A 12,695-nucleotide genomic window follows, 5' to 3' on the forward strand; every position below is an offset into this window, starting at 1 on the left:
ACTTTATCTCTTTGTTTCCTTCTGCCTTTCAAATAAAATAATGAACTAAAAAAAAAAAATTCCAGATATGTAAAAAGCCAGAATAATAAACCTAAAACTACAAAATAGCCAAAAATATACAAACGATTTTGTAAACATTGGATAAGAAAGATCTTTTCAAGTATCAACTAAAATCCATAAGTCATACTGGAAACTATTGGCAAGTCGGTCTATGTGAAAGTTCTGACTTTGTAATAAAAATAAATAAATCTTAAAAAAAAAAAAAAGAATCTGAGACATGTGAACACTTCTTCCAAGGCCTTTCCAGGGAAGCTTCTCTTGTAACATTGTATCTGGGGCAGGTGACCAGACACTGCATACCTGCAGGAAGGCCCATGTGAGTTTCAAACCCCCTGGAGGTGTTCGAAAACTTGCTGGAGCAGCTCCATCTCCCCTTTCTATCTCCTGGATGCGTTGGAACCAGAAGGATCCTCCTGCTGCTAGACTTTTTTCTTCTTTTATTTTAAAGATTTATTTCTTTTTATCTGAAAAGTAAATTTTTACAGAGAAAGCAGGAAAGACAGATTTTCCTTCTGCTGGTTCATTCCACAAGTGATTGCAATAGTTGGAGCTGAGCCTATCCAAAGCTTGGAGCCTAGAGCTTCTGAGTCTCCCATGCGGGCACAGAGGCCCAAGGACTTGAACCATCTTCCACTGCTTTCCTTGACCATTAACAGGGAACTGGGTTGGAAATGAAGCAGCTAGGAAGAGAACTGGCATCCATATGGGATGTTTGCATCAGAGTCAGAGGATTGGTTTGCTATGCCACCGTGCCAGTTCCCTGCCATTTCTTTTCTATTCCCTGGACACTCTCCTAGTCCTTGTTATGAAAACCCTGGCAAACTGCTACACATGGTGGCCACTTTTTTAAAAAAAAAGATTTATTTATTTTTTATTGCAAAGTCAGATATACAGAGGAGGAGGAGAGATAGAGAGGAAGATCTTCCATCCGATGATTCACTCCCCAAGTGAGCACAACGGCCGGTGCTGCACCTATTTGAAGCCAGGAGCCAGGAACTTCATCTGGGTCTCCCACCCGAGTGCAGGGTACCAAGGCTTTGGGCCGTCCCCGACTGCTTTTCCAGGCCACAAGCAGGGGGCAGAATGGGAAGAGGAGCTGCCAGGATCAGAACCGGCGCCCATATGGGATCCCGGTGTGCTCAAAGCGAGGACTTTAGCAGCTAGGCCACGCCACAGGGCCCATGGTGGCCACTTTTAAATTTAATTTTTATTTTAGATTCTTTTAAATTGAAAAGTCAGAATTACAGAGAGAAGGAGACAGAGAGAAAGATCTTCCATCCCCTGGTTCACTCCTCAAGTGATTGCAATGGCCAGAGCTGAGCCAATCCAAAGCCAGGAGCCTCCTCCAGGTCTCCCATGTGGGTGTAGGGTCCCAAGGTTTTGAGCTGTCCTCAACTGCTTTCCTAGGCCACAAGCAGGGAGCTATGGAAGTGGAGCAGCTGGAACATGAACTGAAAGAAAAAGACAAAAAAGAGAGAGAGAGAGAGAATATCTTCCATCTGTTAGTTCAGTTTCCAAATGGCTAGACCACGCTGGGCCAGGCTAGAGCCAGGAGCTTCATCCGGGTCTCAGACACATTAGCAGAATGCATTAACAGAATCAGAAGTGGGACAACTGGGACACAGAGTGGCAACATGCGGATGGGATGTTAGCATGACAGGCAGTGACATTGAAAACTTTCCGGTCCTTATTACTTGTCACAAGTAGATGAAGCTTCGCTGTGAGCAGTTCCCACCTTGGGGCCTAGTATTTGGCAACGCCCAGAGCCACTTGCAGGTCCACTCAGAGAATCTTGAACTTGGCTGCCTGTGTACACACTACTTCTTGATCCTGTTGACAGTCACCACAACCGGAGCATCACTGCAGTCCCAGGGAGCAGGACCCCCTTAGGTGCTGCTTGTGGGGTTCATACTGTGCCTGTGCAGCCAGAGGCAGAGAGTGGCTTAGGGAAAGGTATGAGCAGGTTGTGGTGAGAACTCGGGGCCAGTGAAACAGTCACAGATGTGTTCTATCCGTGCACGGATCCTGATTTTCTCATCTCATCTGCCACGGCCCTTAGGGTTGTTTTATTTTCATGGCAGTGGTTAAGAGGAGGATTGAGCATCATCCCTGGCACATGATGTTTCCAAATGAGAACTCTGGGCTGGCTCATTCTCCTGCACAGCACTTTTGTGCTATCTCCGTCGACCCTGTTTCCCAATCTTTCCTGAGTTGCTATTATTTTCCTCGCAGGGGTGCGTGACACCACAGAAGACCGACATCTCCAGAGCTGTTTGAGAAGCACAGGTGAGCCAAATTCACCCTGCTGCTGGACACAGTCTGCAGACCCTCCTAAACAGCCTGGCAGAGCAGGTCCTGGGCCAGGGGTGGTGGGGTGAGAGGTGAGCATGCAGGCTTCAGTTCCGTTGCTAAGTTCTGGGTTGCTTGATTTCTGAACGGCTGCTGCTGGCTCACCGTGGAGTCAGTCATTCTCCTGACAGCTCCATAGATAGGCTGGGGGCCACCTGCCGCCAGCACCTCTGTTTCTGTGCTCAGGGCTGCCTGGTGAGAGCCTCCTATCCCTTCCCGGGCATGCGCTGCCTACTCAGAGCAGCAGGAGCAGCTGGACTTTTCCAAGAACTGGCTCTCTGGCCAATGCAAGGTGAGGATTTAGCCACTAGGCTACTGTGTTGGGTCAAAAACATGTTTTTAAGATTTTTTTTTCGGGTTGGTATGTGTGCAGTGTTTGTCACTGTCCGAAGATTCTTCAAGCAATCACTATGTCAACCAATACAGGGCATTTCTCTTTGTTTATGTAATGAAGATCGGGCATCCATGCTTATCGGAAAAGCAAGACACCATTGGTTACCATTGGAATGGCAGGTTATGCAGCAATTATTGCATATGGGCTCTACAGACTGAAAAGCAGGGGAATACGAGAATGTCTCTTCAGCTGATCCACATGTGCGTGGCTGCTCAGGCTTTGTGGCTGGAGCAATGACTGTTGGTATGGGCTGTTCCATGTATGAGGGGTTTTTGTGCTTAAACCTTAGAAGATGAGATGCCAGCTTGGCTCTGTTGGAGATCCTTCCTTTAGTTAGAAATCTCATATTGTTTATATTTTATGTTGAAAATAAATAATTTCAGTGGATTTGGGCAATAATACATGGTATTTTCAATATTGATCTCCTTTCTTATAGGTGTGATTTGCCTAGTGACCAAATTAATTTTTTTGAAGATTTTATTTATTTTTATTACAAAGTCAGATATACAGAGAGGAGGAGAGATAGAGAGGAATACCTTCCATCTGATGATTCAGTCCCCAAGTGAGCGCAACAATTGGTGCTGCGCCGATCCGGAGAGACCAAATTATTTCTGACTAGTTCACTAATGGGTCATTCAGGGGAGCCAAGTTAATACAATGTTAGAGTTTTAGTTTCCCCTTTCTTAAACTTTTGTGATGAAATTAGTCCTAAAGAACACAACAGGCCAATCTTGTAGTCACTGCTAATATACTGCAGAATATCACATGCTTTGCATATTAGGAGTCTAATTACCCCCACTTAATTCACTTTTTTCCTGCCTGCCTCATAGACTGCTTGATTATTTCTTTTCTTTTTTCTTTCTTTTTTTTTTTTTTTAGACTGGTTATCTCTTGAAGAACTTTTTAAAAGGTTCATGGAGGACGTGGTAGCCTAGTGGCTAAGGTCCTCGCTTGCACACACCAGGATCCCATGTGGGTTCTGGTTCATGTCTCAGCTGCTCTACTTCCCATCCAGCTCCCTGCTTGTGGCCTGGGAGAGTGGTTGAGGACGGCCCAAAGCCTTGGAACCCTACATCCATGCAGGAGACCCGGAAGAGGCTCTGGGTTCCTGGCTTCGGGTTGATGCAGCTGCAGCCATTGTGGCCGCTTGGGGAGTGAATCATCGGACGGAAGATCTTCCTCTCTGTGTCTCCTCCTCTCTGTATATTTGACTTTCCAATAAAAATAAAATAAATTTAAAAAATAAAAGATAAAAGTTCATGGAATATAACTTGTTAATCCTCCCCCAGCTGAGTGTGTGTATGTATGTGTAAACAAAAAAATTTTAAGATAGCGGTGTGGAACCTCTGGCTGCTGAGCTGGGCTGGGGAACGTCTCCTGCCCCTGTCAGGTGGCTGCCTGGGTGGCCAGGATACCAATGGTGCTGGGTGAAGCCCTTGGGATGCCCAGTGGTGTGCTCTGGGAGTTTGGGGGTGTGAATTTTCTGGAGGACTGGGGGTCACACAGGTGGGGGTGAGCAATGACCTGAGGGTTCATGGCCACATGAGAAATTACTGCTGAGTGGCTTATCTATGGATAAGGCCACTGCACGTGTAGGTAAGCGAGGGGCTGACACCAAATGGTTTGGAGGGGAAAATAGGAGGGCCTTTAAGGGTCAGGCTGAAGTACCAGCACATGTAGGAGACCTGATCTGGGATAGTTAACATCGACCATCACCAAGCACTATTCACTGGCACACACTAAAACTAAGGACAGGGCCTGCCTGGCAGGGAAAGATCACAGTATCCACCAGTGAGAGTTGAAACAGGTATGAGTGGTGTTAGGATGGGCCATGACAATAACTAGCATGTGAGAGAATCAAGTCTGGTAGCAAAATCTGTGGGGGATATGTGGGCTCACCCTTGTGGGACTGCAATCTCCGCTGGTATGTGTAAGAGTTGTGGATGGGAACAGGCCTGGCTGGGAGCTAAGGGGACTCCCCAGCTGCTTGGACATGGCTACAGCTTCCCTTGGGGCAGGTGAGGACTGGGTGTGGGGAGTGACAGATTGGGCTACACTCCAGCACCCACTGGTACTCGTGAGAGCCAGGGCAGGTGTAGAATGGGCTGGGCTAGGTCTTGACTCCTGCTGAACCACGTGAAAGCTGGATTTGGTCATGGACCAGGTGTGGCTAGGGTGCAACACCCACCGGTAAGGACCAGAAAGAGTGTGGACCAGTTGAGCAAGGCCACTGTTCTCCTGGGACAAGAGATGGACAAAGCCAACCTGGGCCAAAGACTCACTGTTGTGTCTCACTGGAAGGAGACCTGATAGAAGAACTTGGGAAACTCCTTTGTCTTTGTCAGGTTATAGTCCCTGCAGGTGAACACAAGAACTAAGGCAAGGAGCAGCACGGACCATGCCAGGTTACAATACCTGCCGGCATAATGTGGGTCAGGTCTGGGAACGGAACAGGCTAGGCCAGTTCTTAACATCCACTGGTACATCTGAGAACCTGGACAGGGTGAAGGGGGCCCAGGTTGGATCGCAACACTACCCATTAGACATTAGGACTGGGACAGAGATCTGGCTGGACTGGGCTAGGCTATAGCATCCACCAGCAGGAGCTGGAACTGAGGGCAGGCTGGAATGAGCCAGGTTGCACAAGATGATAGTGGATGCTGAGGTGAGGCAAGCCATGCCCGCCTCGGGTCAGTGGATGCTGGGATCTTGAGCCCTGGGTGCAGGGGATCTTCGGGACCTTGGTCTCCTGGCCCAGGTCCTGTGTCCCATCTGCAGGGTGGGTGCTGGGTTCATGAGCCCTGGGGGCATGGGATCTGACGGAGCTTGAGTCATCTGGCCCAGGTCCTGGGTCCTGCCTGTGAGGTGGGTGCCTGGTTCATGAGCCCCGAGTGCAAGGTAACCGACAGGCCTTAGGTTGCTTGGCCTGGATCATTTTGCCTGTCTGTAAGGTTGTTGCTTCGTTCTTGAGCCCTGGTGGCAGGGGACCCCGCAGGGCTCAGGTCACCTGGCCCAGGTCAAAGGGCCTGCCCACGAGGTGGGTACCAAGTTCTTGAGCCCCAGGGGCATGGGATCCAGTGGAGCTCAGGTTGCCTGGCCAGGATTCTTGGGCCTGCCTGCGAGGTAGGTGCCAGGTTTGTGAGCCCTGGGGGCGGGCAACCTGGCAGGACTCATTTCGCCTGGTCTGGGTACTTGGGCCCAACTACTAGCGAAGAAGGTAGAGCAGTGGACTCAGGCCCTGATGCACACGGAGAATATTGCAGCTCATTGGGTACCAAAGCAAAAGGAAGGAGAACTGAACAGATTGGACATGCCCCAGCCAAACGATGACAGTAAAGATCAGGCTAAATGGAGAATTGGGATCAACTGTGTCAGCCAATGGACATTGGGAGGACTGCTTCACCTTTGGATCAGAGAAATCAACAGCATTTCAAAACTATCCAAACCACTTGGTCAGAATCCTTGGAACATGCAACACATCAGGACCCTGGGTTGATATCAGGTGGCGGTTCCCCATCCCTGGGTACTGGGACATTTGGGAGGCTGGTTGTGGCTTCCCCCTTTGTCTCTCCTCTTCCTCTAGAGACAAAAAGAGGAGAAAATTTGGAAACAACTATTTCACCCACTTTTTCCTAACCTTTAATCTTTCCCACCTTGATTAACCATGTAATCATCAAAATTTTTTTTTAAATTTTAGAAAAAGATAGCTGTGTGATAGTATATTTCGGAATCACACCTGTGAACATGAGACTAATTTAATTATGAACCTGATTTGGCTCTTTTATAACTAGAATAATATTTTTGCTGCTGTTATACTAGGATAATTTCTAAATGTCATCTTGAAATTGAAACATATTTTAAGAAATGGGTAAATTAACATTTTTAAATGTGTACAGTATTTTTTCTTCTGCGTAAGACTCTTAAATATTAAATTACCTATAGTGGAAGTGACTAATAGTTTGTGAGAAAGCTGGTTGGTCAGACATTATATACAAGCTTTGATATATACAGAATAAATTATTATACTTGTAAACTTCTCTTGAATAACCTGAACTTAAATTCCACAGTGGTACTCTGTTCTATATATTTTTATTAAAGTAAGTGAATACACACACAACAAGTTTTTTTTTCATGTGAAAGGTGGAGTTACAGAGAGAGAGAAACAGTGAATTTCCCATCTACCAGTTCATTCCCAAATGGCCACAATGGCTGGAGCTGAGCTGATCCAAAACCAGGAGCCTGGAGCCTTTTCCAGGTGCCCCCTATGAGTCCAGGGGCTTTCCCATGCTATAAGCAGGGAGCTGGATTGGAAATAGAGTGGCTAGAACTTGGTCCTGTTCCCATACGGGATGCCATGGCATTAGTCCCTACATATTTTTTAAAAGGTGGAGACATGGAGTTGCTAAGGGCTTACTGATTCTCTTGTCCATCTCATTCACACTTGTGACTTAGTTCTAGTTAGTGTTACTAATGTAATAGCGACCCACAAATTCACCAGTCAAACCAAAATCAGTTTCTTGGCAGCAACCAACATGTAACAATGTGGTCTTAAGTCCTATCATGCTTTGCATTACCAAAGTGCCTTTCAGTTATATATTCAAATCCAGCTTGGAGTTGAAGCCTGTCCTGTTACAACTCGATCTTTCTGTCCCAGTTGTCACCCATAGGGCAAATTTGCTTTAGCAAGGCATAATGTTTAAAGAATCCTTAAATGGCCTCATTTGGCAGAGACTAAAGCTCAGATTAAATGCTGCTTTTGGAGGCATGATTTTCTATGTTTAAGAGGAACTCAAATATAGCTGAGGCATTATTCATCTTGAAGTCATCATCTGCCGATTTGGATTAACTTCCTTTATCGATTCCAGAAATTCTTTCAGGATAAGAGCAAAGCAGCTGACTAAGAAGTTCCCACCCCACACTCACAGCCCACCTCCTCTCCAAGGCAGATTAGTATTTTCCCTGAGACATAACGGCTCTTGAGTGACATTTTTCCTTCTGGGTCACAATTTAGATGGGGCTATGTGCAGTGACATGCACTGCTCTGAGTTACCCCTCCCAATACCGAGTTTGTGTCTTTGGAGTCGGTGTCCAGACACATACAAAGAAGGGATAAAAACACCCATGTGTGTTAGGGAACCCCCTTAGCTCAACTTCATCCTTGCTGAGGAATCTGTTAGAATCAAAATGAAGTGCCCGGCACAGTAGCCTAGTGGCTGAAGTTCCCACCTTGCACGCACTGGGATCTCATATGGGTACAAGTTCGTATCCTGGCCTGGCAAAGCAGTAGAGGATGACTCAAAGTCTTGGGACCCTGCACCTGTGTGGGAGACTCAGAATAAGCTTCTGGCTTCTCGCTTCAGATTGGCTCAGCTCCGGCTCTTGTGGTCAGTTGGGGAGTGAACCAGCGAATAGAAGGTCTTTTGCTCTGTCTCTCCATCACTCTGTAAAGCTGACTTTCCAATAAAAAATATAAATCCTTTTAAAAAAAGAAAGGAATGAAAATGAATTTGAGGAGGTGGTTTGAATTAACAGGAAAAAGGTTAGTTTGTCTTAGAAATGTTTTATCTGCAAGAGATTTCAAGTGCTATCAGGAAGTTCCATTTGGGCTTGATACCATGATTCAACAGCTAAATCCTTGCCTTGCAGGTGCCAGGATCCTATATAGATGCTGTCCCAGCTGCTCTACTTCCCATCCAGCTCCCAGTTTATATCCTGGGAAAGCAGTGGAGGATAGCCCAAAGTGTTGGGACCCTGCATCCACGTGGGAGTCCCAGAAGAACCTCCTGACTTTGGATCGGCTCAGTTCCAGCTGTTGTGGCAATTTGGGAATGAATCAGTGGATAGAAGATCTTTCTCTCTGTGTCTCTTTTTCTCTGCAAATCCGATTTGTCTTCTGCCTTTTCAGTTATAAATACATCCATTTAGTTTTGTTTTGTTTTCATGGAGGCTTCATTTCCCACTCAGAAAATGATGCTTCAAGACCTTGACCACTTGCTGATTCTCTTGTCCATCTCTTGAGTTACTGTCAGAACAGAACCCAAAATCTGGAGCCTAGAGGTAGAGTGAGGACAGGGTTAACAGGAATAAAGGATGGAAAAAAGAAGAGGAAGGGAGCCTGGGAAGTGGCAACTCCCCTTGTGTTGTGTCCATGCTGAAGGGCTCCATGATACAAGGAGCAGGGACATGTTCTGTTCATTTGCTTTTATATAAAGTCACTGCTGTCATCAGAATCTCTTCTGGAATTTCAGCCCAGAAATGCTGGTTATGTAGCCAATTAAAAAAGCATTTTTTTGAGATACAGAAAAAGAAAGAAAGAGCATGCCAGTTCTTATATCTGCTGGTTTTCTCCAACGGCTGCAAGTAAGCCTGACCAAAGGGGGAGATGGGAACTCAGTGTAGGTCTCCCGTGTAGGTGCCTGGAACTCAGTCACTTGAGCCATCCCCACCGCCTCCAGGAGTGTGTATTAGCAGGAGTAGGAGCATAGCTGGGTACCGGACCCTGCTGGTTCTCTGTGGAATGTGGGGATCTTAACTAGCATGTGAACCACTAGGCCAAGACAGGTTTTAGATTGTTCTCTCAACTGTGGGTGTCATCACGCTTGGTTACAGGAGATTTTCTCTCTGCCTGAGGACAGAAGAGCAGAGTCACAGAAGGGAGCTCCTGCTGCTGGGCAGGAGTTTGGGTTGGTTTCCTGGGGGGCCATCATCTCCCAAGATGAGGTGCTAGGTTATAGCTTATCAGGGACCAATGATTGGGAACTGCCTGAATAGTGCTTGGTTCACAATTCCTCTTGGCCTAAGAACTATCTCAGATAATGGCAGTAGGCCCAGGAATCAGGTCTATGTGGTTTAAATCTTCTCCAAGGTGGTAACTAGTCCAGGGAGGAGACTTGGGCTGGGCCAGGCCTGCTGTGTCTTCCCTTCTGGAGGGTCTGGAATGTAGAACCTAGAGGGGGACTGGCATCTCTAGAGTGGAGGCACCTCAAGGGCAATATTCTGGATGGGAGTCCCATCATCTTCCTCTGCGCCAAGGTCTTCAGGGCTGTGGGGGTGGGGCAATTTAAAAATAGGATTTGTTTATTTGTTCATTTGAAAGACACATGTCCCAGGACTGAGGTAGAGAGATCTTTCACCTGTTGATCTACTCTCCAAAGGGCTGTAACAAACGAGGCTGGGCCAGGCCAAAACCAGCAGACAGGAATTCCATCTGGGTCTCCCGCATGGATGGCAGGAACTCAAGCACTAGCGCCTTCCTCTGCTGTTTCCCAGAAGGGAAGTGGGTCTGCAGTGCGATAGCTGGGGTCAGGCACTCTGACATGGGATACACATATCCCAAGCCCTGTGCCACCCTGCCTGGTCTGGATCTAGCATTCCTGAGGCTTGGATTCAGTGAGGAACCCCGAGCCCTCCAATAGCACTGCTATTGCTCTTTTTTTTTTTTAAAGATTTATTCATTTTATTATAGCCAGATATACACAGAGGAGGAGTGACAGAGAGGAAGATCCTCCGTCCGATGATTCACTCCCCAAGTGAGCCGCAACGGGCCGGTGCGCGCTGATCCGAAGCCGGGAACCCGGAACCTCCTCCGGGTCTCCCACGCGGGTGCAGTATCCCAATGCATTGGGCCGTCCTCGACTGCCTTCCCAGGCCACAAGCAGAGAGCTGGATGGGAAGTGGAGCTGCCAGGATTAGAACCGGCGCCCATATGGGATCCCGTGGCTTTCAAGGCAAGGACTTTAGCCACTAGGCCACGCCACCGGGTCCACTATTGCTCTTTAAAGCAGTGCAAATTGGTTTCAATTATTTTAACCAAGAAAATTAACTGATATGGCTCACCGAATTTTAAGACTTCTTTATAAGTTTTCTAGTTTTCTAATCGTCTTGAAATTTCTCTAAGCCCTTTTTGTGTTCATTTTCCTGCTTGAGTTACTTTCCACAGGTGTACGTTCTTTTACTCTTTTAGTGGATTTAACAGGGTTAATTTTTCATTTGACTTGACTTACTTGCTCATATTTCTGTCCTCACCCCTCCCAACACTTTCTCCAGCCCCAATTTTTTTTAAAGATCTATTTATTTTTATTGCAAAGTCAGATACACAGAGAGGAGGAGAGACAGAGAGGAAGATCCTCCGACCAATGATTCATTCTTCAAGTGACCACAAAGGCTGGAGCTGCACTGATCCAAAGCCAGGAGCCAGGAACTTCTTCCAGGTCCCCCACGTGGGTGCAGGGGCCCAAGGCCTTGGACTGTTCTCAGCTGCTCTTCCAAGCCACAAGCAGGGAGCCGGATGAGAGGCAGGGCCTCCGGGATCAGAACTGGTGCCCACATGGCATCCCAGCACATTCAAGGCGAGGACTTTAGCAGCTAGACCTCTGGCTGGGTCCCAGACCAAATTTACTGTCTAGGATAGGGGAACAAAATTCACATTTCTGTCCTTCTGTTCTTCTTTTCACTCCTAATTACATGTCCTCTAAAACTCCATTGGCCCAGAGAAGAGGTTACACCTTTTCTTCTTTACAAGATATTTCAAGATGAATCACAAAATCAGCAGAGAAGAATGAAAACATAGTCATAAAGTAATATCAAGTTTCTATGTAGAGGAAGGTAAGTTTATAAGGAGTAGTATTAAAATGGTGTTTTATTTAATTTAGTGTTGTAGAAGATGCAGAAACTGTTTGCAAGTTGTGATAGTCTTCCTGCAGGATGCTCCCAGGACTCCTCACTTACCTGTGTTCTCGCCTCTCTCACAGTGGGAGGAACTAACTTTTGGAACTAACAAAATGCTAACACCCCATATCTAAGAAACAATTCGAGTCCCAGCTGCCCCACTTCTGATTCAGTGTCCTACTAATGCGCTTGGAAAAGCAGCAGCAGATGCCCCAAGTGCTAGGTCCCCTTCATCCACAGAAGAGACCAGATGAAGTCCCTGACTGCTTGGGGAGGAAAACAGCAGATGGATAATTTCTCCCTCTCTTACTGTCTCTGTAATATCCTTTTCCTACTTTTTCTAAGATTTATTTATTTATTTATTTTAAAGATTTATTCATTTTATTACAGCCAGATATACACAGAGGAGGAGAGACAGAGAGGAAGATCTTCCGTCCGATGATTCACTCCCCAAGTGAGCCGCAACGGGCCGGTGCGCGCCGATCCGAAGCCGGGAACCTGGAACCTCTTCCGGGTCTCCCACACGGGTGCAGGGTCCCAATGCATTGGGCCGTCCTCGACTGCTTTCCCAGGCCACAAGCAGGGAGCTGGATGGGAAGTGGAGCTGCCGGGACTAGAACCGGCGCCCATATGGGATCCCGGGGCTTTCAAGGCGAGGACTTTAGCCGCTAGGCCACGCTGCAGCGCCTATGCTCCTGCTTCTTTTCATATTCATCTTCCCCCCACATGTCTGATCCTGTGTCCCAACTGTCCCTTTTCATAAGTATTACTGTCATTTTGGATTAAGAGCCACTCTAGTAACCTTATTTGATTTGGTTGCCTCTGTTTAAAGACCCCAAATCACAGTCTGAGGCATGCAGAGAAGGTCGGACTTCAACATAACCTTTCTCTGCGTATGCAGTTGAAGCTTGTGGATCAGAATGTGTGAAGGCAGATTGTGTCAGGGCTGGTCTTGCAGGATGGTTTGATGCCGACAGAGACACAGCCTCCTTCTCAGCTTTCCTCCCTGCCAGCCTTATGTTTCTGTTTTTGTTCGTTTTTGAAGATGCTTCCTCTTCATTCTTGTTTTTTTTTTTCCTTCCCTGAACAGAGACATGCTATAGTGCTATTTCTGCCCTTTTCCCAGAAGAATGAAGTCACATCTGCAGTAAGAACAGGTAGGTTAGGTTGGATATGCTTAGCTTAGCTCCAGCTGCTTTTCTTCTTGGAGGTTACCTACCAGGTC

This window comes from Ochotona princeps, chromosome 8 (genome assembly GCF_030435755.1).
Source record: "Ochotona princeps isolate mOchPri1 chromosome 8, mOchPri1.hap1, whole genome shotgun sequence".
NCBI classification, from domain to species: domain Eukaryota; kingdom Metazoa; phylum Chordata; class Mammalia; order Lagomorpha; family Ochotonidae; genus Ochotona; species Ochotona princeps.